This window comes from Salmo trutta, chromosome 2, assembly GCF_901001165.1.
Source record: "Salmo trutta chromosome 2, fSalTru1.1, whole genome shotgun sequence".
Lineage (NCBI taxonomy): Eukaryota > Metazoa > Chordata > Actinopteri > Salmoniformes > Salmonidae > Salmo > Salmo trutta.
The window spans coordinates 16,897,378-16,922,472 of record NC_042958.1 but is presented as its reverse complement, the minus strand read 5'-3'; the positions used below and the strand labels follow the sequence as shown (position 1 = coordinate 16,922,472).

At 43.4% G+C, this 25,095-nt stretch overlaps 1 long non-coding RNA gene across 1 annotated transcript in view; it reads right to left on the bottom strand.

The window, feature by feature from the left end:
• Positions 1 to 1,124: 1,124 nt before the first annotated feature.
• Positions 1,125 to 25,095, bottom strand: part of LOC115152256 (uncharacterized) — a 37,692-nt gene continuing 13,721 nt past the window's right edge. Inside the window, exon 2 of the long non-coding RNA XR_003867449.1 lies at positions 1,125 to 1,366. This is a non-coding gene — a long non-coding RNA (uncharacterized LOC115152256). The remainder of the gene's footprint in view (positions 1,367 to 25,095) is intronic.

The window sequence follows — 25,095 nt, the reverse complement described above, 5'->3', positions numbered from 1 at the left end:
TGTAGCTCTCTGCCATAAATATTTCACAGGTTTATTTATTTACCCAACTCATTTTATTAGAAGGAATATTTTTGGGAAATGCCAAGGCTAATTTCCTGGTGAGGAGAGAGTAGAGGAGATGCCTGCCTGCGTGTGTGTGTTAGCCGGTGTGTGTTTGCGTGTGTGTGTGTGTGTGTGTGTATGTGTGTGTGTATGTGTGTGTGTGTGTGTGTTTGCGTGTGTGTGTGTGTGTGTGTGTGTGTGTGTTTGCGTGTGTGTGTGTGTGTGTGTGTGTGTGTGTGTGTTTGCGTGTGTGTGTGTGTGTGTGTGTGTGTGTGTGTGTGTGTGTGTGTGCGTGTGTGTGTGTGTGTGTTTGCGTGTGTGTGTGTGTGTGTGTGTGTGTGTGTGTGTGTGTGTGTGTGTGTGTGTGTGTGTGTGTGTGTGTGTGTGTGTGTGTGTGTGTTAGTAGTCTGTATGTTAAAGTCATATAGGCGTACTGATCTGACAGAAAAGAGAGGACAGTAGCAGCAAATGTCTGAGCTTCGGAAATACCTTTCCATCCTTCTTTTCACGTGTCTGCTATAGCCAGCAGCTGTTCAGAGGGGGGGGGGGGAAACAGAGAGAAAGAGGGAAGGAGAGGGATCAGAGGAAATGAGGGATGAGAAACAGAAGTGGTTGTATAAATCTGTTTGAGTCATTATGGAACATATCGAAAACGACAGCGTTGGAATCCCGTCGGAATCCCTCGGTTGTAAAAAATAAGAAACACAAACATAATCATTTTCTTTGTTTGATTTAGTTTTTTCATTTATTTTGACCAAAAAGCAATATAGAAACATGTAATATGTATATGTACAAATTCACACATTTTGTAACAATTGTGTGGTTATTGTCTAAAAATATTATTTAGCTACATATTTCTAATTGCTCATATACTTTCTCCTGTAGTCATTCATCAATAAAAGTGTACGGTAAAAAAAAAAACCCTCATGACAAATACTAACACAAAGTGCTATTACATAAAAGGATTGAGCACACCTTTATTCAAACAGTAACAAACAACGTTCAACACTCAAACACAGGATTACAGATTCTTTCTGTTTCCCTTCTTTATTTGTTATTATCTCCTTCCTTTCTTCTTTCTATCCATTTCCCTTTTTCTCTCCAGGATGGGAGAGAAGTTCTGCCCCCGACAAGGCTAATGTCATGTTCACATGATATAACACACTCACACACTTTTCACTGCTAGATCCCCTCGTTGCGTTTGTGTATTCACTCCTCGCTCCACATCAAAAGGAGGCAGACATCAGACATTACCTACAATATTCTGATCCGGAATTCTGCAAAATCTCTTTGAGAACGCCGACCGTTGATTTGGGTGACAGTTCTGGAATGGATGAAGGGAAAAGAGAATTCAAAGAAACATTTGTAAACAGACAACAAGTAGCTGCCTATGGCCACAGAAATACGCATGTGACGATGCTCCTTTAATCAGATCAGTAGGGCCTTGTCACAAATAACAAGATGCAGAAAACATTGAGTCCTGCTGATGTATGTTAGACCACAGGTGGTGTGTCTACAATCGCAACAGTGTATCAATTATAATACCGATGTTTGACAATGGGTCCTTGAGAGAAATGAACCAAAGAATTTACCTCGATTCATTCCTGGATGTATGCAAGAAGCTAGTGTCCAGAGGTTAGTATCCGTTACATCTCTGCATCATACCTCTTTCTCTCTCTCTCTCTTTTCTCCCTCTTTCCCCACACACCTATCGGCTCCACTACAATAACGTACACTGGCCTACCTGTAAATGTCACCCTCTTCATCCCTGTCAAACACACACACATACACACACAGCCACACAAACACAGACTTAGCACACAACCCCATAACACACCAAAACAATCAGCTTGGTAGATGGTATCATATTTTCTCACTGCACGGGGCCGGCTGGGCCCATAAATCTAATGTAACATGAAAAAATCTTCACATGAATATCTGGAGAGAGAGGGAAGGAGAGAGAGAGACATGACCCCCATCTCTGGAACAATGGGTCCTCATGTGCTGCACAGCTTAGCAGGCAAGACTGTTGAAATCTGATACACACACACACATACAAATACACACATAGCTCACTGCTGGAATCTGGAATGTGGGATCTGGTGTTGGAAGCGATAGCTACTGTCTGTGTAATATTTAGGGCCTACACAGGGAGTGTCTGGCATGCCATGAAAGAGACTGGAGGAGCCAACAGACAGGGAGTGAGAGAGAGAGAGAGAGAGAGAGAGCGAGAGAGAGAGAAAGAGAGAGAGAGAGCGAGAGCCAGAGAGAGAGCGAGAGAGAGAGAGAGAAAGCTAGAAAGAGCCAGAGAAAGAGCGAGAGAGAGAGAGCGAGAGCCTTGAGAGAGAGAGAGAGAGAGAGAGCGAGAGAGAGAGAGAGAGAGCGAGAGAGAGCGCGAGAAAGCAGATGTGTCCCCCGCTTCTGCTCGTCCTCTCTCACACACATACAGACGAAGAGAGAGCGAGAGAGACGCACACACACACACACACACTGCTGTCATGGCTGTCAGGCCAAATCCCATGAATTATGGCTCCTCCAGATGTAAGAGATTTCTAAGCTGCTTCCAGCAGCCTGCGGTCTGTGGTGTTAGGGGAAAATAGAGAGAGAGATAGGGAGGGAGAGAGAGAGAGAGAGAGAGAGAAAGAGAGAGAAAAAGAGAGAGAAAAAGAGAGAGAAAAAGAGAAAGAAAAAGAGAGCAAGAGGGAGAGAGAGAGTGTGTGAGAGAAAGAGAGAGAGAGAGAGAGAGAGAGAGAGAGAGAGAGAGAGAGAGAGAAAGAAAGAGAGAGAGAAGAGAGAAAAAGAGAGAGAACAAGAGAAAGAAAAAGAGAGCGAGAGGGAGAGAGAGAGAGAGTGTGTGAGAGAGAGAGAGAGAGAGAGAGAGAGAGAGAGAGAGAAGAGAGAAAAAGAGAGAGAAAAAGAGAAAGAAAAGGAGAGCGAGAGGGAGAGAGAGAGAGAGAGTGTGTGTGAGAGAGAGAGAGAGAGAGAGAGAGAGAGAGAGAGAGAGACTTTAAGCATCATCCAACAGACTTTAAGCATCATCCAAAACAACCATAATCTTCTTCCTGTTTTTGTTTTAAATTTTTCTGATCATTTGTTTTGACAAATCTGCAATTTCACACCAAGTAACACCACAGTAAATATAACCATTGTCTTCTTTCGAAAATGATAGCTCATCAGTTTGGTTAATTGATGATATGTAGATGGTAAACAAAAAATGGCAACTGATCACTAAATTGTATGTATTACATCATTTGAACTAACATTTTCTTCAATACAACAAATCTAGCATTCTGAAAGAGTGAAAACTGAATTTTCAACTTGCAACTGTTTGGTTAGATTTTTTTTATGCAATTAAGTAAAATGTTTGTATTATCTCTGATAGACTTCTATACCCTTGCATGCTTCTATAACACTTCCAGAACATTGTGTGGTAATTTCTCCTTCTAATGTTGAGTTAGGTATCAACACTCAGAAAGCAACCCCCATCCCTGGTTCAGTCCCTCAGTTCCTTTGGCTCATTAGTCGTTTGTAGCAGACAGTTTATTTGAAATTATGAAAGCATTACACCCTCTGATGTAGCAGTTACAAAATCAATACCTGTAACCCTAGATGGCTCTTTCTCTAGAGTTCTCCTACAGCACAGGGGATGTGGCTCTCTCTCTAGAGTTATCCTACAGCACAGGGGATGTGGCTCTCTCTCTAGAGTTATCCTACAGCACAGGGGATGTGGCTCTCTCTCTAGAGTTATCCTACAGCACAGGGGATGTGGTTCTCTCTCTAGAGTTATCCTACAGCACAGGGGATGTGGCTCTCTCTCTAGAGTTATCCTACAGCACAGGGGGATGTGGCTCTCTCTCTAGAGTTCTCCTACAGCACAGGGGATGTGGCTCTCTCTCTAGAGTTCTCCTACAGCACAGTGGATGTGGTTCTCTCTCTAGAGTTCTCCTACAGCACAGGGGATGTGGTTCTCTCTCTAGAGTTCTCCTACAGCACAGGGGGATGTGGCTCTCTCTCTAGAGTTCTCCTACAGCACAGGGGATGTGGTTCTCTCTCTAGAGTTCTCCTACTGCACAGGGGGATATGGTTCTCTCTCTTGAGTTCTCCTACAGCACAGGGAATGTGGCTCTCTCTCTAGAGTTCTCCTACAGCACAGGGGATGTGGCTCTCTCTCTAGAGTTCTCCTACAGCACAGGGGGATGTGGATCTCTCTCTAGAGTTCTCCTACAGCACAGGGGATGTGGCTCTCTCTCTAGAGTTCTCCTACAGCACAGGGGGATGTGGTTCTCTCTCTAGAGTTCTCCTACAGCACAGGGGGATGTGGTTCTCTCTCTAGAGTTCTCCTACAGCACAGGGGATGTGGCTCTCTCTCTAGAGTTATCCTACAGCACAGGGGGATGTGGCTCTCTTTCTCTAGAGTTCTCCTACAGCACAGGGGATGTGGCTCTCTCTCCAGAGTTCTCCTACAGCACAGGGGGATGTGGTTCTCTCTCTAGAGTTCTCCTTCAGCACCGGGGGATGTGGTTCTCTCTCTAGAGTTCTCCTACAGCACAGGGGATGTGGCTCTCTCTCTAGAGTTCTCCTACAGCACAGGGGGATGTGGTTCTCTCTCTAGAGTTCTCCTACAGCACAGGGGGATGTGGTTCTCTCTCTAGAGTTCTCCTACAGCACAGGGGATGTGGCTCTCTCTCTAGAGGTCTCCTACAGCACAGGGGGATGTGGTTCTCTCTCTAGAGTTCTCCTACAGCACAGGGGATGTGGCTCTCTCTCTAGAGTTCTCCTACAGCACAGGGGATGTGGCTCTCTCTCTAGAGTTCTCCTACAGCACAGGGGGATGTGGCTCTCTCTCTAGAGTTCTCCTACAGCACAGGGGATGTGGCTCTCTCTCTAGAGTTCTCCTACAGCACAGGGGGATGTGTCTCTCTCTCTTAACCATGCTAATGCAATTTAAAGTCACTAAGACCTCACTAATAACTACTGCTACTCTGAGAGAGAGAGAGAAAGCTGAGTGCAGTCATTATAAAACATCCCTCTATCCTTTGATCATTGTGAAGAACAATCCACCTGAGGGATATTTACTTGTGACTCTAACTATACCTCTCAACCCAGCACTGCCCCACCAAGAACAGAGACAGAAGACAGAGGCATCATACTCTTTTTGAGAGTGTACTGATGGCCAAATTTGATATCTTTGAATGGATTCCCTGCTATCTTATATCTATACCACAAAATGTATAACAGATCATTTGCTTTAATTGATACAATTATAATGTCAATATGAATGACATCTATGGGGAGAGAGAGACAGAGAGAGAGACAGAGAGAGACAGAGATAGAGAGAGAGAGAGACAGAGATAGAGAGAGAGAGTACGTGAGCGGAAGAAAGAGAGAGAGCAAGAGAGAGTGAGAGTGAGGGTATGAGAACGAAAGAGAGAGAGAGAGAGAGCGAAAGAGAGCGAAAGAGAGCGAGAGAGGGAAAGAGAGAGAGAAAGCGAGAGAGAGAGAGAAAGCGAGAGAGAGCGAGAGAGAGTGCGAGCGTAAGAGAGAGAGAGAGTATGCGAGCAGAAGAACGAGAGAGAGCAAGAGAGAGCGAGAAAGAGAGAGAGAGAGAGAGAGAGAGAGAGAGAGAGAGAGCAAGAGAGAGCGAGAGAGAGAGTTCAAGTGAAAGAGAGAGAGCGAGAAAGAGAGCGAGAAAGAGAGAGAGAGAGAGAGAGAGAGAGAGAGAGAGAGAGAGAGAGAGAGAGAGAGAGAGAGAGAACCTCTCCTCCATGATTGTGACATGGAGCATAGAGCGTTCTAACTTTACCTCCGCACCAGGCCAGAGGTTTCAGAGGGTCTTCTTTCTCTGGAAGAGAGAACTAATCAGAAAGACGAATATTAAGTGTCCTGATGTATCCATTACTCAACAACATGTGGCTGTGATTGATGCAAGTCAACTCTGTCAAAAAGAGGTCATCCCTGCAAGAAACTGGGGCATGATTTAATTTATAAAGTTTCTGTCCTTGTAACATCCTTTTTTTCTAAACTCTCTATGTATCTATCTCTGTTTCTCTTTCTTTCTTTCTTTTTTTCTTTCTTTCGTTCTTTCTTTTTTTCTTTCTTTCTTTCTTTCTTTCTTTCTCTCTCTCTCTCTCTCTCTCTCTCTCTCTCTCTCTCTCTCTCTCTCTCTCTCTCTCTCTCTCTCTCTCTCTCTCTCTCTTTCCACTAACATAACCAGTCATTTTGTTCAGTGTAAGGTAGTGGTTACCATATGCAGAGGGCTGTTGGGCCAATCCCCTTGTGTTTTCATGGGACTCCCAAACATTGTTCTTCCTGTTGCATTGGAGCTCAGAGGCTAAAACGAATTTCTGTCACAAAGGTGAACAATAGTAATCTTTATTTCGAAAATAACTAGTGTTGTCATATGGAAATATAAGTTGGAACATTTTAGAGTTGGTTTTGCCATATGTTCATTTTAGTCTCTACAAAGGGGATTGTCATTTTTGCTTTCTAATAATAGAACAGAGAATACAATCTGTAGGTCCAACAGAAATGTTCTCAAGTTCCATTCTAAAATGGAAACTTCCCCTTCAGAGAATAGCAACGGAATATCCACTCATCTGTATTTTCTATTTAAATCCAAGCTGTCTCTTTTCAACCTTTTATGGAGTGTTTTTAGAATTGTACAATTATATAATGAATATAATTAGAAGTCCATCATGATGATATCCGTTGGAATTAAAATCAATTCCGCACTATTCTTCGTAATTCTCAAAAGAATTGTATAAAAAAATATATAATAATGTGGAAGTCTCTAGGACTATCCATTTCATCCATCGGAAGAGAGATGATTCTACCTCCGAAATATTCCCTGCCATTAACATTCCAACGGTATCATTAACTTTAAGTCACAATTTGCTCTGCTTTTTAAACTTGTAACCCGAGGAAAGGGTCCAAGAGGAGAGGAGACAGTATCTCGTTGCACCCTGAACATTAAAACCTCCTCACAGCAGCACTCGTCATGGACGCTACAGATGTAGGATCTTAATTTGATCACCCTGTTAAAGAACTTTCCTGCAATGCAGTACACCTAAAACTTGTAGTGTATTTAAGGTTTCAAAAGGCTTCTGAAGTTTGTAAATTTCTCTTTGAAATTTCACACTTGATTTTCCGTTACGAAAAATGGACCAACCCTTAGAAAAATGTCCAGAATTAATTATAATCCACGTAATAATTTACATTTCCGGTTGCTGCAGGATTATTTTCCTGCTGTAGCAAACTGGCTTAAATGAAGATCCTATATTTGTAGGATAGTTACACACCATAAGACCTTCAGGACAAGCTATCAATAGAAATATACAGATATGTGTTTGTTTTTTTCCCTCTAGTTATCGAGATAGCTAGCCAGCTACAGACAGACAACTATCTGGTTAGTGATCAATTAATCCCACAACCTCTACCAATGTGTAAATTGTATGTGAACTGACTCAAAAACCACAGTTGATATAAAGCTGTGTACCAGTGAAGCGTTAAGGCTTAGCTTAACCACCTCTTAAGCGTTGGTAATGTACATCTCTATGTCCTATAGCTTTGTCTCCTCTAAGCTGCTGCTGTTAGCTGTCAGAGATCGCTAACGACATTCACAATAATTAGCTGAGCATTTAGAGATGTGGGTCCGTGAGAGCCGGTGTGTGTGTGTGTGTGTGTGTGTGTGTGTGTGTGTGTGTGTGTGTGTGTGTGTGTGTGTGTGTGTGTGTGTGTGTGTGTGTGTTGCGTGTGTTGTGTGTTGCGTCTGTGTGTATCCCTGTGCGCGTGCATGTGTCTCTGTGTGGGAGAAAAAGTTTCAACACAATTAGCTAAGCATCTAGACGTCTTAATCGCTGCCATTCGATCCTGAGAGCTCACGTTGCATCACTGATGACCCATTTAGTGGGAGAAGCGTATAGATTATTGCACTCCCAGGCTCTTCCCTTAGATGTAGGGAAGAGGTTGTTAGTGTGCTTAACACTCCTTAACACACACACAGACAGCAATATTGAGTAACACCTAAATAGGTGCTTTTTCTTCAAGCTGGAATCCTTAATGGTGAGACTGACACGTCCGTTTGGGATACCACAACAAGAAAGAATTGACTGCAAACAGCGATGTCCCTCAGACATCATCTTACATACGATAGAACAGTAGAATATGTCCAGATGATTTCTGTTATCACGCTGCTCACCTCCGTTTGGACACTCCTCACCTCCGTTTGGACACTCCTCACCTCCGTTTGGACACTTCTCACCTCCGTTTGGACACTCCTCACCTCCGTTTGGACACTCCTCACCTCCGTTTGGAACACTCCTCACCTCCGTTTGAACACTCCTCACCTCCGTTTGGACACTCCTCACCTCCGTTTGGACACTCCTCACCTCCGTTTGGACACTCCTCACCTCCGTTTGGACACTCCTCACCTCCGTTTGGAACACTCCTCACCTCCGTTTGGACACTCCTCACCTCCGTTTGGAACACTCCTCACCTCCGTTTGGACACTCCGCACCTCCGTTTGGACACTTCTCACCTCCGTTTGGACACTCCTCACCTCCGTTTGGAACACTCCTCACCTCCGTTTGGACACTCCTCACCTCCGTTTGGACACTCCTCACCTCCGTTTGAACACTCCTCACCTCCGTTTGAACACTCCTCACCTCCGTTTGGAACACTCCTCACCTCCGTTTGGACACTCCTCACCTCCGTTTGGAACACTCCTCACCTCCGTTTGGACACTCCTCACCTCCGTTTGGAACACTCCTCACCTCCGTCTGGACACTCCTCACCTCCGTTTGGAACACTCCTCACCTCCGTTTGGACAATCCTCAACTCCGTTTGGAACACTCCCCACCTCCGTTTGGAACACTCCCCACCTCCGTTTGGACACTCCTCACCTCCGTTTGGACACTCCTCACCTCCGTTTGGACACTCCTCACCTCCGTTTGGAACACTCCTCAACTCCGTTTGGAACACTCCTCACCTCCGTTTGGAACACTCCTCACCTCCGTTTGGACACTCCTCACCTCCGTTTGGACACTCCTCACCTCCGTTTGGATACTCCTCACCTCCGTTTGGACACTCCTCACCTCCGTTTGGAACACTCCTCACCTCCGTTTGAACACTCCTCACCTCCGTTTGGAACACTCCTCACCTCCGTTTGAACACTCCTCACCTCCGTTTTGAACACTCCTCACCTCCGTTTGGACACTCCTCACCTCCGTTTGAACACTCCTCACCTCCGTTTGGAACACTCCTCACCTCCGTTTGGAACACTCCTCACCTCCGTTTGGACACTCCTCACCTCCGTTTGGACACTCTTCACCTCCGTTTGAACACTCCTCACCTCCGTTTGGAACACTCCTCACCTCCGTTTGGAACACTCCTCACCTCCGTTTGGACACTCCTCACCTCCGTTTGGACACTCCTCACCTCCGTTTGGAACACTCCTCACCTCCGTTTGGACACTCCTCACCTCCGTTTGGACACTCCTCACCTCCGTTTGGACACTCCTCACCTCCGTTTGGAACACTCCTCACCTCCGTTTGGACACTCCTCAACTCCGTTTGGAACACTCCCCACCTCCGTTTGGACACTCCTCACCTCCGTTTGGACACTCCTCACCTCCGTTTGGACACTCCTCACCTCCGTTTGGAACACTCCCCACCTCCGTTTGGACACTCCTCACCTTCGTTTGGACACTCCTCACCTCCGTTTGGACACTTCTCACCTCCGTTTGGAACACTCCTCATCTCCGTTTGGACACTCCTCACCTCCGTTTGGAACACTCCTCACCTCCGTTTGGACACTCCGCACCTCCGTTTGGACACTTCTCACCTCCGTTTGGACACTCCTCACCTCCGTTTGGACACTCCTCACCTCCGTTTGGACACTCCTCACCTCCGTTTGAACACTCCTCACCTCCGTTTGAACACTCCTCACCTCCGTTTGAACACTCCTCACCTCCGTTTGGAACACTCCTCAGCTCCGTTTGGACACTCCTCACCTCCGTTTGGACACTCCTCACCTCCGTTTGGAACACTCCTCACCTCCGTTTGGACACTCCTCACCTCCGTTTGGAACACTCCTCACCTCCGTCTGGACACTCCTCACCTCCGTTTGGAACACTCCCCACCTCCGTTTGGAACACTCCCCACCTCCGTTTGGACACTCCTCACCTCCGTTTGGACACTCCTCACCTCCGTTTGGACACTCCTCACCTCCGTTTGGAACACTCCCCACATCCGTTTGGACACTCCTCACCTCCGTTTGGACACTCCTCACCTCCGTTTGGACACTCCTCACCTCTGTTTCGTCAACAAAACCAAAACAATAAAAAGGTGCCGTGGGAGAAGAGTGCCGCTGTTTTGAGGAGTTGTTTTCTTGCAAATCAGATGTTACAGTAAGTCTTGTAGTTTTTAACTGTGTTGTTTGTTAATGAACCACCAGCTAAAACCAACTGTCTGTCTCATGTAAATTTGATGCACCATAGGTCTACAACTTTCTGAATTTGAAGTTGTGCTATGTTATCTATGCTGGATTCTCACACATGCTTTTGTTGAATCTTCTGACATAGTTTTGTTATTCATATTTTGGAACCTCCCCTCTCCTCCTAGCCTAGCTTGGTCGCCACTGTGTTATTTATTTGTTGTCATGGTGCTAAGCCCATCACAGTTGTCTGGGCAACACGTATCGTTCCTCATGAAAAGCCAATAAATGTCATGTAACGACGGATCCGTCTAAAAACAGGAAGCCCGTGCCAAGAAAGAGTGCCACTGGTGTTAGGGACGCCATGTTGCATTATGTCTCATATCAGGCCCCTTTCATTAAACCCTCCCGGGTCAAGTGTTAGTGTGTGTGTCTGTGTGTGCGTGTTACAGGGGCACGCTAACCCCAACACTGTGTCAACGAGTACATTCACCCTCCTCTCCCTTCTCCCCTCACTATTCTGCTGTAGGTGTGTCCCATTTTACCCACGGTCTACCCTCCCAGAGTCTCTGTAATGTGACTATGTTTACCCAGCAGTCTGTTAGGCAGGGCTCAAACAGAACAGACAGTGGATGGATTTATCATTAGTTTAACTTCATCAGATATGTTCTTTTAGGCAGACATTCTTTTTTGCTTCTCAGGGAGGTGAAGCCGTAGCCTGTTAGAAAGGTATTCTCTATCTCAGGTCTTTGTTAAAATAATGATCTATTTGTAATGTACTTTTTTATATTATGATTTATTTGTGTGTGCGGAGGGATATATGCTCAATTTAATACTTTTACAATTCAAAGCTTTCTTACTTAATTTCTACTCGATAAAATAAAATAGCCATCTAGAAAGGAATCAAAAGTTGTATTATCATCTCTGAACTAATACCTGTGAATTAAACTTTAAAATAAAAAGACAATTATTTCATCTAAAACACACTTTCAGTCCCACACCACAAACTGAGCTCAACCATAGCCCCAGTCTAGGGGTACCCTCCCTCGCTCCGCATTACAAAAGCCCCAATTTCACATATTCTCATTCTCGTGGGCATTCTCCTTCATATTTATTGTGTGAATCAGAATTTATGATGAGTAAATTGGAGTTCTTCATGTGTAGTGCCGGGGGGGTTAGCAGTGTACGCCCGGCCCGGGATGGGAAGGCCTGCCTTATTGATTACAGAGAGAAAGGGCCCTATGTGTGCCCCATTTCAAAGAGAAGGCGAGCTCCCGCCACGTAACTTCTGAGAATGAATTTGCCCCGGCATGAGGCTTCATGAGAAACACATGTCCACACACAGCCTGCAGGTAACGGGATCACACCGCAAAGCACACACACATAGACACAAGCACACGAACAGACGAGCACACACACACACGCACACACACACACACTGCTACTGAAAGACATGCACACTGCTCCAGGTAACAGGATCACACTCCTCGCCTGATGAAAGAAGACTGGGCCATCTATAGATGTTGGATTTAATTTGAGCCAGATGCTAAAACAGGAAAATAATCTCGTAGCAACAGGTAATTATTATGTGGATTATAATTAATGGACATTTTTCTCGGGTTGATACATTTTTTATAAGGGAAAATCAAGTCTGAAATTGCAAAGTGGAAATTACAAACTTCAGAAGCCTTATTAACCTCAAAAATACTACAAGCTTTACAAGTTTTTCTGCAATAGTGTAATCAAATTAATATCCTACATCTGTATCAATCCACACACACATCAATACACACACGCTACCATGAAATAAAAAGGAATACAAATATCACTGTCACACATAAACCTTCATTCATATGCAAAATACACTCCTCTTCCAAAATAGACAATCCACTTTCCATAACCATGAAACAAAAAGTTATAAAACCTTTACTCAACCCACAAACAATAATCTTAGATATGTAATGATACACACAAATCCAAGAGTCGTTTTAGTTGATATATAAATACAATCTAATGTATGTGACATATATTCAATATAATATGTAATATGCTCAATATGATACAGTTGAAGTGGGAAGTTTACATACACTTAGGTTGGAGTCATTAAAACTCGTTTTTCAACCACTCCACAAATTTCTTATTAACAAACTATAGTTTTGGCAAGTCGGTTAGTACATCTACTGTGTGCATGACACAAGTCATTTTTCCAACAATTGTTTACAGACAGATTATTTAATTTATAATTCACTGTATCACAATTCCAGAAGTTTACATACACTAAGTTTACACAGTTTGGAAAATTCCAGAAAATTATGTCATGGGTAATCAAATTAATTTGATCAGAAGCTTCTGATAGGCTAATTGACATCATTTCAGTCAATTGGAGGTGTACCTGTGGATGTATTTCAAGGCATACCTTCCAACTCAGTGCCTCTTTGCTTGACATCATGGAAAAATCAAAAGAAATCAGCTAAGACCTCAGAGAAAAAAAGTGTAGACCTCCACAAGTCTGGTTTATCATTGGGAGCAATTTCCAAATGCCTGAAGGTACCACGTTCATTTGTACAAACAATAGTACGCAAGTATAAACACCATGGGACCACGCAGCCGTCATACTGCTCAGGAAGGAGACGCGTTCTGTCTCCTAGAGATGAAATTACTTTGGTGCGAAAAGTGCAAATCAATCGCAGAACAACAGCAAAGGACCTTGTGAAGATGCTGGAGGAAACAGGTAAAAAAGTATCTATATCCACAGTAAAATGAGTCCTATATCGACATAACCTGAAAGGCCGCTCAGCAAGGAAGAAGCCACTGCTCCAAAACCGCCATAAAAAAAGCCAGACTACGGTTTGCAACTTCACATGGGGACAAAGATCATACTAATTACATTTAAACTCAGTTTTTCACAATTCCTGACATTTAATCGTAGTAAAAATGTCCCTGTCTTAGGTCAGTTAGGATCACCTCTTTATGTTAAGAATGTGAAATGTCAGAATAATAGTACAGATAATTATTTATTTCAGCTTTTATTTCTTTCATCACATTCCCAGTGGGTCAGAAGTTTACATAGACTCAATTAGTATTTGGTAGCATTGCCTTTAAATTGTTAACTTGGGTCAAACGTTTTGGGAAACATTCCACAACCTTCCCACAATAAGTTGGGTGAATTTTGGCCCATTCCTCCTGACAGAGCTGGTGCAACTGAGTCAGGTTTGTAGGCCTCCTCGCTCGCACACGCTTTTTCAGTTCTGCCCACAAATGTTCTATAGGATTGAGGTCAGGGCTTTGTGATGGCCACTCCAGTACCTTGACTTTGTCATCCTTAAGCCATTTTGCCACAACTTTGGAAGTATGCTTGGGGTCATTGTCCATTTAGAAGACCCATTTGCGACCAAGCTTTAACTTCCTGACTGATGTCTTGAGATGTTGCTTCAATATATGCACATCATTTTCCTCCCTCATAATGCCATCTATTTTGTGAAGTGCACCAGACCCTCCTGCAGCAAAGCACCCCCACAACATGATGCTGCCACCCCCGTGCTTCACGGTTGGGATGGTGTTCTTCGGCTTGCAAGCCTCTCCCTTTTTCCTCCAAACATAACGATTGTCATTATGGCCAAACAGTTCTATTTTTGTTTCATCAGACCAGAGGACATTTCTCCAAAAAGTACAATCTTTGTTCCCATGTGCAGTTGCAAACCGTAGTCTGGCTTTTCTATGGCGGTTTTGAAGCAGTGGCTTGCTGAGCGGCCTTTCAGGTTATGTTGATATCGGACTCATTTTACTGTGGATATAGCTACTTTTGTACCTGTTTCCTCCAGCATCTTCACAAGGTCCTTTACTGTTGTTCTGGGATTGATTTGCACTTTTCGCACCAAAGTATGTTCATCTCTAGGAGACAGAACGCGTCTCCTTCCTGAGCGGTATGACGGCTGCGTGGTCCCAGTACTTGCGTACTATTGTTTGTACAGATGAATGTGGTACCTTCAGGCATTTGGAAATTGCTCCCAAGGATGAACCAGACTTGTGGAGGTCTACAATTTTTTTCTGACGTCTTGGCTGACTTCTTTTGATATTCCCATGATGTCAAGCTAAGAGGCACTGAGTTGGAAGGTAGGCCTTGAAATACATCCACAGGTGCACCTCCAATTGACTCAAATGATGTCAATTAGCCTATCAGAAGCTTCTAAAGCCATGACATCATTTTATGGAATTTTCCAAGCTGTTTAAAGGCACAGTCAACTTAGTGTATGTAAACTTCTGACCCACTGGAACAGTGAATTATAAGTGAAATGATTTGTCTGCAAACAATTGTTGGAAAAATTACTTGTGTCATGCACAAAGTAGATGTCCTAACCGACTTGCCAAAACTATAGTTTGTTAACAAGATATTTGTGGAGTGGTTGAAAAACAAGTTTTAATGACGCCAACCTAAGTGTATGTAAACTTCCGACTTCAACTGTATGTCATAAATCAGCAACAGTGAAGTCAGAAAGGTTTTGGTGGCTCCAGCTGAGACACGTGAGAAGCTGTCTGTGTGTTGTATTATGGGATGTCCAGTACTTAGGGACTGTTCTCATATTACTGGTCCAACACCCGCGCTAATACATCACCATGACTCAAGACTGACAACACATCTGCCTGCCAACTGAGTTAGGGAGCGGACAACAGGACAGAAAGAGGGATAGAGAGAGAGACAGAGAGAGGGGAAGAGAGAAAGAGAATGAGGGAGAGAGGAAGTGAAAGAGCGGGAGAGATAGGCTGGGAAAGAGCGTGCAAACACTGCTAATGTTAAGACTATTGGAAGGATTATATGTTATTCGTTTCTCCCCCATCCTTTAGTCTTTGCCATCTTCTGGACAACTGGCCTAATGAGTGCGTCTGTCTGTCTGTCTGTCTGTCTGTCTGTCTGTCTGTCTGTCTGTCTGTCTGTCTGTCTGTCTGTCTGTCTGTCTGTCTGTCTGTCTGTCTGTCTGTCTGTCTGTCTGTCTGTCTGTCTGTCTGTCTGTCTGTCTGTCTGTCTGTCTGTCTGTCTGGCTGGCTGGCTGGCTGGCTGGCTGGCTGGCTGGCTGGCTGGCTGGCTGGCTGGCTGGCTGGCTGTATGGCTGTATGGCTGTCTGTCTGTATGGCTGTCTGCTAGGCTACTGGATATATGTACATTCAGTATATATGTCTGTTCATGGTTGGGAAGTAACTGATTACATGTAATCAGTCACATGTAATCTGATTACCAAATAAACTGTAACTGTAATCGGTTATGTTACCAGCAAAAATATTGTAATCAGAATACAGATACATTTGAAAAACTAGATGATTACTTCTTGGATTACTTTTAAATATAGAAATAACGTTTTCCCAAAAACGTTTTCTCAATTACATTAATTTCAGCTTTGAAAAAATGCGCAAGTTTGTTCCACTTGAGCGAGTTTGACCACAAGTCAGATACCGCTATGATGACACATGCTGCCTAGCTCTGTGAACTGTGCATGTGTGTATGTGCGTGGTGCTCATGCGTGTGTGTGCGCGTGAGTGTGTGTTCGTGTGCGTGTATATATGTATGTGTTCCAGCCAAGTCACCTGTGATACAAGTCAATGTTGGATGTCCATCTATGTCTAAGAAAGTCAGGAGATGAAACTGGCCACTAGGGGCAACTGTTACCTTTTAGTTTATTTTATTGAACCTTTATATAACTAGGCAAGTCATTTAAGAACAAATTCTTATTTACAATGAAGGCCTACCAAAAGGCAAAATTGCCTCCTGCGAGGACAGGGTCTGGGATTAATCAAGTAGGTTTCGGTTTTATTAGGGCGTTGTGGACTGGGAGGGTGAATGGGTCTCAGCATCTTTGATTCCAAAGGTTGCAAGTTTGAATCCAGAGATAGAAAGTTATTTTTGAGATTTTAGTTTTAAGCCTATCCCAAACCTTTACCCTTAACTTAACCATTCAGTGGTAATGCCTACCTTAAGATTTCGGAGTTAACGCCTAAAGTTAATCCTAACCTTAAAAATTCAGAGTTAATGTCTAAACTTAATATTAAACACTTACAAATTTGACGTTTGAGAAACATCGATGAACGTCTAATTCTGACGTGAGACTGTGAGAGCTTGTTGATGTGTTCATGTGTGTGTGTTTGTGTGTATGAGTGTGTGTGTGTGTGTGCTTGCTGCCTCTTGTGAACTGCCAGACAGCTTAGGGAGAATATTTAAGTTGTAAAATAACAACCCTCCCCAGAGTTAGCCTGTATACGTCTCCTGGGGAGAGGCCTGCAGTAGTAGTCATATCTATTAATACCTCACTCTGTTTCACTCACATGACAAACGTTCATTATCTAGCTGGGTATTTTTCTTTTTGGGGTTGAGGGGGGAAAGGGTTGATGTTTTGGCCTCCAGATGCGTAGTTAGATGACAGCGATAGTGTGAAGGAGGTGTTAAATTAGGAGGAGGAGGGATGAGGGGAGGGGGAAGCTGGACAAACTGAATTTATAAATGTACAAGGAGATTTAGATCTTTAAGGGCGAGATACGTAAAATTAAAATAAGTTACATAAAATGAAAATAAATGCTCCTGAATTTAAGGATGAACTTTGCCTGTATCGACAATGCTGAGGAGTTAAGTCCCGTTCCGTCTGGATTGTATCCTCTTAAAACCCCTGATTAGGTGTTGTACAGGTGTTGTACAGGTGTTTTACAGGCGTTGTACAGGTGTTGTACAGGTGTTGTACAGGCGTTTTACAGGTGTTGTACAGGTGTTTTAAAGGCGTTGTACAGGCGTTGTACAGGTGTTGTACAGGCGTTTTACAGGTGTTGTACAGGTGTTTTACAGGCGTTGTACAGGTGTTGTACAGGTGTTTTACAGGCGTTGTACAGGTGTTGTACAGGTGTTGTACAGGCGTTTTACAGGTGTTGTACAGGTGTTTTACAGGCGTTGTACAGGTGTTGTACAGGTGTTGTACAGGCGTTTTACAGGTGTTGTACAGGTGTTTTACAGGCGTTGTACAGGTGTTGTACAGGTGTTTTACAGGCGTTGTACAGGTGTTGTACAGGTGTTGTACAGGCGTTTTACAGGTGTTGTACAGGTGTTTTACAGGCGTTGTACAGGTGTTGTACAGGTGTTGTACAGGCGTTTTACAGGTGTTGTACAGGTGTTTTACAGGCGTTGTACAGGTGTTGTACAGGTGTTGCACAGGCGTTTTACAGGTGTTGTACAGGCGTTGTACAGGCGTTTTACAGGTGTTGTACAGGTGTTTTACAGGCGTTGTACAGGTGTTGTACAGGCGTTGTACAGGTGTTGTACAGGTGTTTTACAGGCGTTGTACAGGTGTTGTACAGGCGTTGTACAGGTGTTGTACAGGCGTTTTACAGGTGTTGTACAGGCATTTTACAGGTGTTGTACAGGCGTTTTACAGGTGTTGTACAGGTGTTGCAGTAGCCCCTTATAGAAGCCCACTGTCACCCCACCCCACCATCACACACACACCCACTCCCCCATCCCCTCCCACTCCCACCTGTCATGTCTTATAAAGATAAATATAGCGCTGGGCAGATTTTCCCCTGCACCCACAGATTGGGGGACACACATTCGTCTTACCTTGCTAGCTGTTTTGGGGGGCTGCAGATTAGGGATGGGGGTGGAGGGTGGTAGAATTGGGGGGTGTAAGCTCCTTCCAGACACTCCAATGTATGGAAATGTATGTGCATGTTTTACGTGGGTGTATATTTATTTCTCCTCTGCCCTCCTCCCGGGCACTGATAGCCCTATAGATGGTTGATGGATGGATACAGAGAGAGATGCAATGAACCCCTACATGCATGGATGTATATAGTCCCCATCTATGAATGCAGGATTCATGCGCATACAAAACGTAATCCATAGTTTTACATACATAGTAGCACACAGACACACTTCCATACAGGAAGGAGGCATGACAGGCTCTGTAGCAAGGTGGTAAAGATAACGCACATCTGAGTTCTGTGTAGCTATAGAGAAGCTAATATCATATAGGGCTCTATAATGAGGAATGGAGAAGGTTCCTTATTGTGTGAGCATGTGCGCGTGTGTGAAGTGTGAAGTGTGTGTGCGTGTGTGAATGAGAGGGGTCTTATGGAGAAATATAACAAGGTATAGAAAAGGTATCTTATTGCAGAGAACATGTGTAGGTCATACCTATTCTATTGTCTGGCTCTGAGATTACACATTGTGGCAGGCACTCTACCATTTTTATTGTTTTGTTGTTGTGTTGTTTTGTTAGAGAAACATGGAGTGACACTTAGATATTCAACAAAATAATATAGGTTTAAGATTTCGTTTTTACTGAAATGTATACAGAGATGAAATTGTGCAGTGTTGTGGTTGCATACAGAATGTCACTAGTTTTAATTGTGGTATAGTTCATTTGTAGTTTGTTTTTGTTGACAGTGTCTTTTGGAACAAATTAAGCATTAGAATAGAGAATATATATTTAAAAATGAAAGTCATGACTGCTAATTATTCATAGAAAGTAAATTTTCAGAATATAATTAAATGCATTTAACCATTAGGGACAATCTGAGATCAAACATGTATATTTGATTTGATGCAGATAGCAAATGTAAATTAGCAAACCCTCTTAACTATATAATTATAGAGAACTGAGACAAGAAGTTCCTTTGTGTTCATTTGGTTTCAGAAATATTCTCAGATGAATGAAATGGAAATTAATTAAAAAGTATTGTGGATAAAAATGCATATTGCATTTACATTGCAAATACATCTTAGCATAAAATAATGTTATTTTTTTACACATTTTTATTTCTGATATCACAGTAAAACAAGGACTCTCCATGTGTAAACTGGTTAATTTTCATGTTCCCATTTTTTTAAACAATAATTCTAATTGATTCTAATTCTAATAATTCTAATTGATGTATTGATTCTTGAAGTTGTATTGGTGGTAATATCTGTATGTTTTTATGGTGTTGTTTGTACCAACATTTAGTCAAAGTTAACCGGGTATTCCATTTGTATAAACAACAGACTCTTTCACAGTAATCTCAATGCACAGAACGCCAGGATTTTATTTTCCTGTCTGTTGAATTTAAAAGCAGTCAGATTCAGGTATTCTGTCACGACCGCCCGCCCGCCCGCTCCCTCTTTCCCTTCTGCTCAAGCTGACATGCACTGTAATGTCAGAATACATCAACAGAGAGACCAGAGAGAGAGGGAGAGAGAGAGAGAGAGAGAGAGAGAGAGAGAGAGAGAGAGAGAGAGAGAGAGAGAGAGAGAGAGAGAGAAGATGGATTTGTATCTTTCATCAGCAGTACACATAAATATGGAACCATTTCCTCCATTTTAGTTCGGAGACAGCGACGCAGAGCCCCGCTGCGACATTGCCTTCTCCATTTTAGTTGGACCCTGGTTGATGTTTCTGTAACAAGTAGAGTTTCTACACCTGCATGCCCCTCATTTACACATATTTCAAGTATTTTTTTCTAGTCAAAATAATATCAAACTTAGAGGTAGAGGTGATATAGTGTACAGTGTATATATATATATACCAGTCAAAAGTTTGGACACACCTACTCATTCAAGGGTTTATCTTTATTTTTACTATTTTAGTGAAGACATAATAGTGAAGACATAAAAACTATGAAATAACACATATGGAATCATGTAGTAACCAAAAAAGTGTTAAAGTAATCGAAATATATTTTATATTTGAGATTCTTCAAAGTAGCCACCCTTTGCCTTGATGACAGCTTTGCACACTCTTGGCATTATCTCAAAAGTCTTGAAGGAGTTCCCAAATATGCTGAGCACTTGTTGGCTGCTTTTCCTTAACTCTGCGGTCCGACTCATCCCAAACCATTTCAATTGGGTTGAGGTCAGGTGATTGTGGAGGCCAGGTCATCTGATGCAGCTCTCCATCAATCTCCTTCATGGTCAAATAGCCCTTACACAGCCTGGAGGTGTGTTTTTGGTAAATGCCCTGTTGAAAAACAAATGATCGTCCCACTAAGCGCAAACCAGATGGGATGGCGCATCGCTGCAGAATGCTGTGGTATCCATGCTGGTTAAGTGTGCCTTGAATTCTAAATAAATCACTGACAGTGTCAGCAACAAAGCACCCCCACACCATCACACATCCTCCTCCATGCTTCATGGTGGGAACCAGGAGATCATCCATTCACCTACTCTGCGTATCACAAAGATGGTTGGAACTAAAAATCTCACATTTGGATTCATCAGACCAAAGGACAGAATACCACCGGTCTAATGTTCATTGTTTGTTTTTCTTGGCCAAGCAAGTCTCTTCTTATTATTGGTGTCCTTTAGTAGTGGTTTCTTTGCAGCAATTCGACCATGAAGGGCTGATTCACGCAGTCTCCTCTGAACAGTTGATGTTGAGATGTGTCTGTTACTTGAACTCTGTGAAGCATTTATTTGGGCTGCAATTTCTGAGGCTGTTAACTTTAATGAACTTATCCTCTGCAGCAGAGGTAACTCTGGGTCTTCCTTTCCTGTGGCGGTCCTCATGAGAGCCAGTTTCATCATAGCGCTTGATGGTTTTTGTGACTGCACTTGAAGAAACGTTCAAAGTTCTTGAAATGTTCCGGATTGACTGACCTTCATGTCTTATAGTAATGATGGACTGTCATTTCTCTTTATTTGAGCTGTTCTTGCCATAATATGGACTTGGTCTTTTACAAATAGGGCTATCTTCTGTAAACCACCCCTACCTTGTCATAACACAAGTGATTTGCTCAAACGCATTAAGAAGGAAAGAAATTCCACAAATTAACTTTTAACAAGGCACACCTGCTAATTGAAATGCATTCCAGGTCACTACCTCATGAAGCTGGTTGAGAGAATGCCAAGAGTGTGCAAAGCTGTCATCAAGGCAAAGGGTGGCTACTTTGAAGAAACCCTAATATAACATATATTTTGATTTGTTTAACACTTTTTTGGTTACTAATTGAATCCATATGTGTTATTTCATAGTGTAGATGTCTTCACTATTATTCAACAATGTAGAAAATTGTAAAAATAAAGAAAAACCCTTGAATGAGTTGGTGTGTCCAAACATTTCATCAGAGATGTGATCAAGAAGCCGATGGTCACTCTGACAGAGCTCCAGAGTTCCTAGGTGGAGATGGGAGAACCTTCCAGAAGGACAACCATCTCTGCAGCACTCCACCAATCAGGCCTTTATGGTAGAGCGGACAGACAGAAGCCACTCCACAGTAAAAGGCACATGACAGCCCGCTTGGAGTTTGCCAAAAGGCACCTGTGTACTCTCAGACCATGAGAAACAAGATTCTCTGGTCTAATGAAACCAAGATTTAACTTTTTGGCCTGAATGCCAAGCGTCACATCTAGAGGAAACCTGGCACCATCCCTACGGTAAAGCATGGTGGAGGCAGCATCATGCTGTGGGGATATTTTTCAGCTGCAGGGACTGCGAGACTAGTCAGAAGAACGGAGCAAAGTACAGAGAGACCTTTGATGAAAACCTGCTCCAGAGCACTCAGGACCTCAGATTAGGGCGAAGGTTTGTCTTCCAAACAGTGCAACGACCCTAAGCACACAGCCAAGACAACGCAGGAGTGGCTTCGGGACAAGTCTCTGAATATCCTTGAATGGCCCAGCCAGAGCCCGGACTTAAACCCGATCGAACATCTCTGGAGAGACCTAAAAATAGCTGTGCAGTGACACTCCCCATCCAACCTGACAGAGCTTGGGAGGATCTGCAGAGAAGAATGGGAGAAACTCCCAAATACAGGTGTGCCAAGCTTGTAGCGTCATACCCAAAAATACTCTAGGCTGTAATTGCCGCTAAAGGTGCTTTAACAAAGTACTGAGGGGTATAGAGGGGTCTCAGAGGTCCAGGGCCGTATTGACCTCTTGTCTTCTGTTGGAGGACCTCCTTGAACGTGACCTGGAGCGTGGCTGTATAGTTATGGAATGGGTCTGTAGCTGCCCTTTAAAAGACTGTGGTGTGGGAGAAACAAATGTTTGGGGTGGGGACTGGAGACCAGGGGTTAGGACCAGGGGTATACCCAGAGGGATGGGGGGAGATCCCCTGGGTTGTTAGGGCTCAGAACCTGGGTGATGAGGAAGAGGTGAGGGTAGAGGTAGTGGCGGGGTGGGGAGGTGGATTTAGGGTTAGGAATGGGGATGAGGCAGAGGGTGACGTGCGCAAGGATGAGGGTAGGTGATGAGGGGTCAGAGTAGCTATGGGAGAGGATAGAGATGTTGTGGTCAAAGGAAAGGGGTGAGAATAGGGGTGAGAGGGAGGGGGCAGGGGTGAGAGCTAGACACGCTCCTCACTAACACACCAACCAACCGACCGACCGATCCCTGTTTTAATGGCTGCAGTGAGAAACCCTCCGTCTGTCAGAACGAAAGCTAATTGGCTATCGCTCAACCTCCGAGGTCCGTCTCACAAATTGGCAAAAGGGCAACAGACCCCCGATCTGATCCCTTCCCTCTGTCACGCCTCCCGCCGTCCATTAAACAACAGCTTAAGTTAAAAGAAAAGGAAAAACAAACCAACAGAATGAAAAAGAAAGGGTGTAACTGTGCTTGGGAGATAGGCACAGCGGTGCTCCGTCTATTTTTATGGAAACAGAAAGGATCATTCCAGATTGTCATAAATGCAGTGCAAACCAAACCGAGTTGTTTGTGTTTTTCACTGTTGCTCAAACCTCATGTATTTGAATCCATGTAAAGTCCCAGCTGAATTTCAATTAGAAACAGGTTTCTTTACGCCCTGAGGTGAAGCTGCTAATTACAATGTTGACTGTGGTTGTGTGTGTGTGTGTGTGTGTGTGTGTGTGTGTGTGTGTGTGTGTGTGTGTGTGTGTGTGTGTGTGTGTGTGTGTGTGTGTGTGTGGTTGGCAGAGAGCTTACACAGTTAATATGCATAATACTTCTATCTCTTTGTTCTTTATTCAGTCGTAATGGTGTTATCTCTTAGAGTTAGCAGAGAAACAGATCATTTTATAAAGAAGAGCTCCTCCTTCTGTCTCACTGTGGGGCAGGATGTCTTCACCAGGGGATAGTAAACTGGTAGTATGTGTGTGTGTGTGTGTGTGTGTGTGTGTGTGTGTGTGTGTGTGTGTGTGTGTGTGTGTGTGTGTGTGTGTGTGTGTGTGTGTGTGTGTGTGTGTGTGTGTGTGTGCGTGCGTGTGTGTGTGTGTGTACATGTATTCTTGGCCTAACAGTGTTACACTATGGCAGGCCCTAACCTTCAGAGTGCAGAGTGACTCTGATATAGTGGCCATCAGACAGACATAGCGTCTCCTCCAAATGTAGAAAAATGTCTTTCCTCGAAAATGGATGACCCTGCCGGAGAATTCATTGGTATAAATACATTGTTTTGCCAGCATGAACGGACACAGAGCACAGAGCACAGAGCCAGGCAGCGTTGGGTTCATGTTGCATGGTGGATACTATAGTATTATCCATCCCTCTGGTTCATGTTGCATGGTGGATACTATAGTATTATCCATCCCTCTGGTTCATGTTTAATGGTGAATACTATAGTATTATCCATCCCTCTGGTTCATGTTGCATGGTGGATACTATAGTATTATCCATCCCTCTGGTTCATGTTTAATGGTGGATACTATAGTATTATCCATCCCTCTGGTTCATGTTTAATGGTGGATACTATAGTATTATCCATCCCTCTGGTTCATGTTGCATGGTGGATACTATAGTATTATCCATCCCTCTGGTTCATGTTGCATGGTGGATACTATAGTATTATCCATCCCTCTGGTTCATGTTTAATGGTGAATACTATAGTATTATCCATCCCTCTGGTTCATGTTGCATGGTGGATACTATAGTATTATCCATCCCTCTGGTTCATGTTTAATGGTGGATACTATAGTATTATCCATCCCTCTGGTTCATGTTACATGGTGGATACTATAGTATTATCCATCCCTCTGGTTCATGTTGCATGGTGAATACTATAGTATTATCCATCCCTCTGGTTCATGTTACATGGTGGATACTATAGTATTATGCATCCCTCTGGTTCATGTTTAATGGTGGATACTATAGTATTATCCATCCCTCTGGTTCATGTTACATGGTGGATACTATAGTATTATCCATCCCTCTGGTTCATGTTTAATGGTGGATACTATAGTATTATGCATCCCTCTGGTTCATGTTTAATGGTGGATACTATAGTATTATCCATCCCTCTGGTTCATGTTTAATGGTGAATACTATAGTATTATCCATCCCTCTGGTTCATGTTTAATGGTGGATACTATAGTATTATCCATCCCTCTGGTTCATGTTGCATGGTGGATACTATAGTATTATCCATCCCTCTGGTTCATGTTTAATGGTGGATACTATAGTATTATCCATCCCTCTGGTTCATGTTACATGGTGGATACTATAGTATTATCCATCCCTCTGGTTCATGTTGCATGGTGGATACTATAGTATTATCCATCCCTCTGGTTCATGTTTAATGGTGGATACTATAGTATTATCCATCCCTCTGGTTCATGTTTAATGGTGGATACTATAGTATTATCCATCCCTCTGGTTCATGTTACATGGTGGATACTATAGTATTATCCATCCCTCTGGTTCATGTTGCATGGTGGATACTA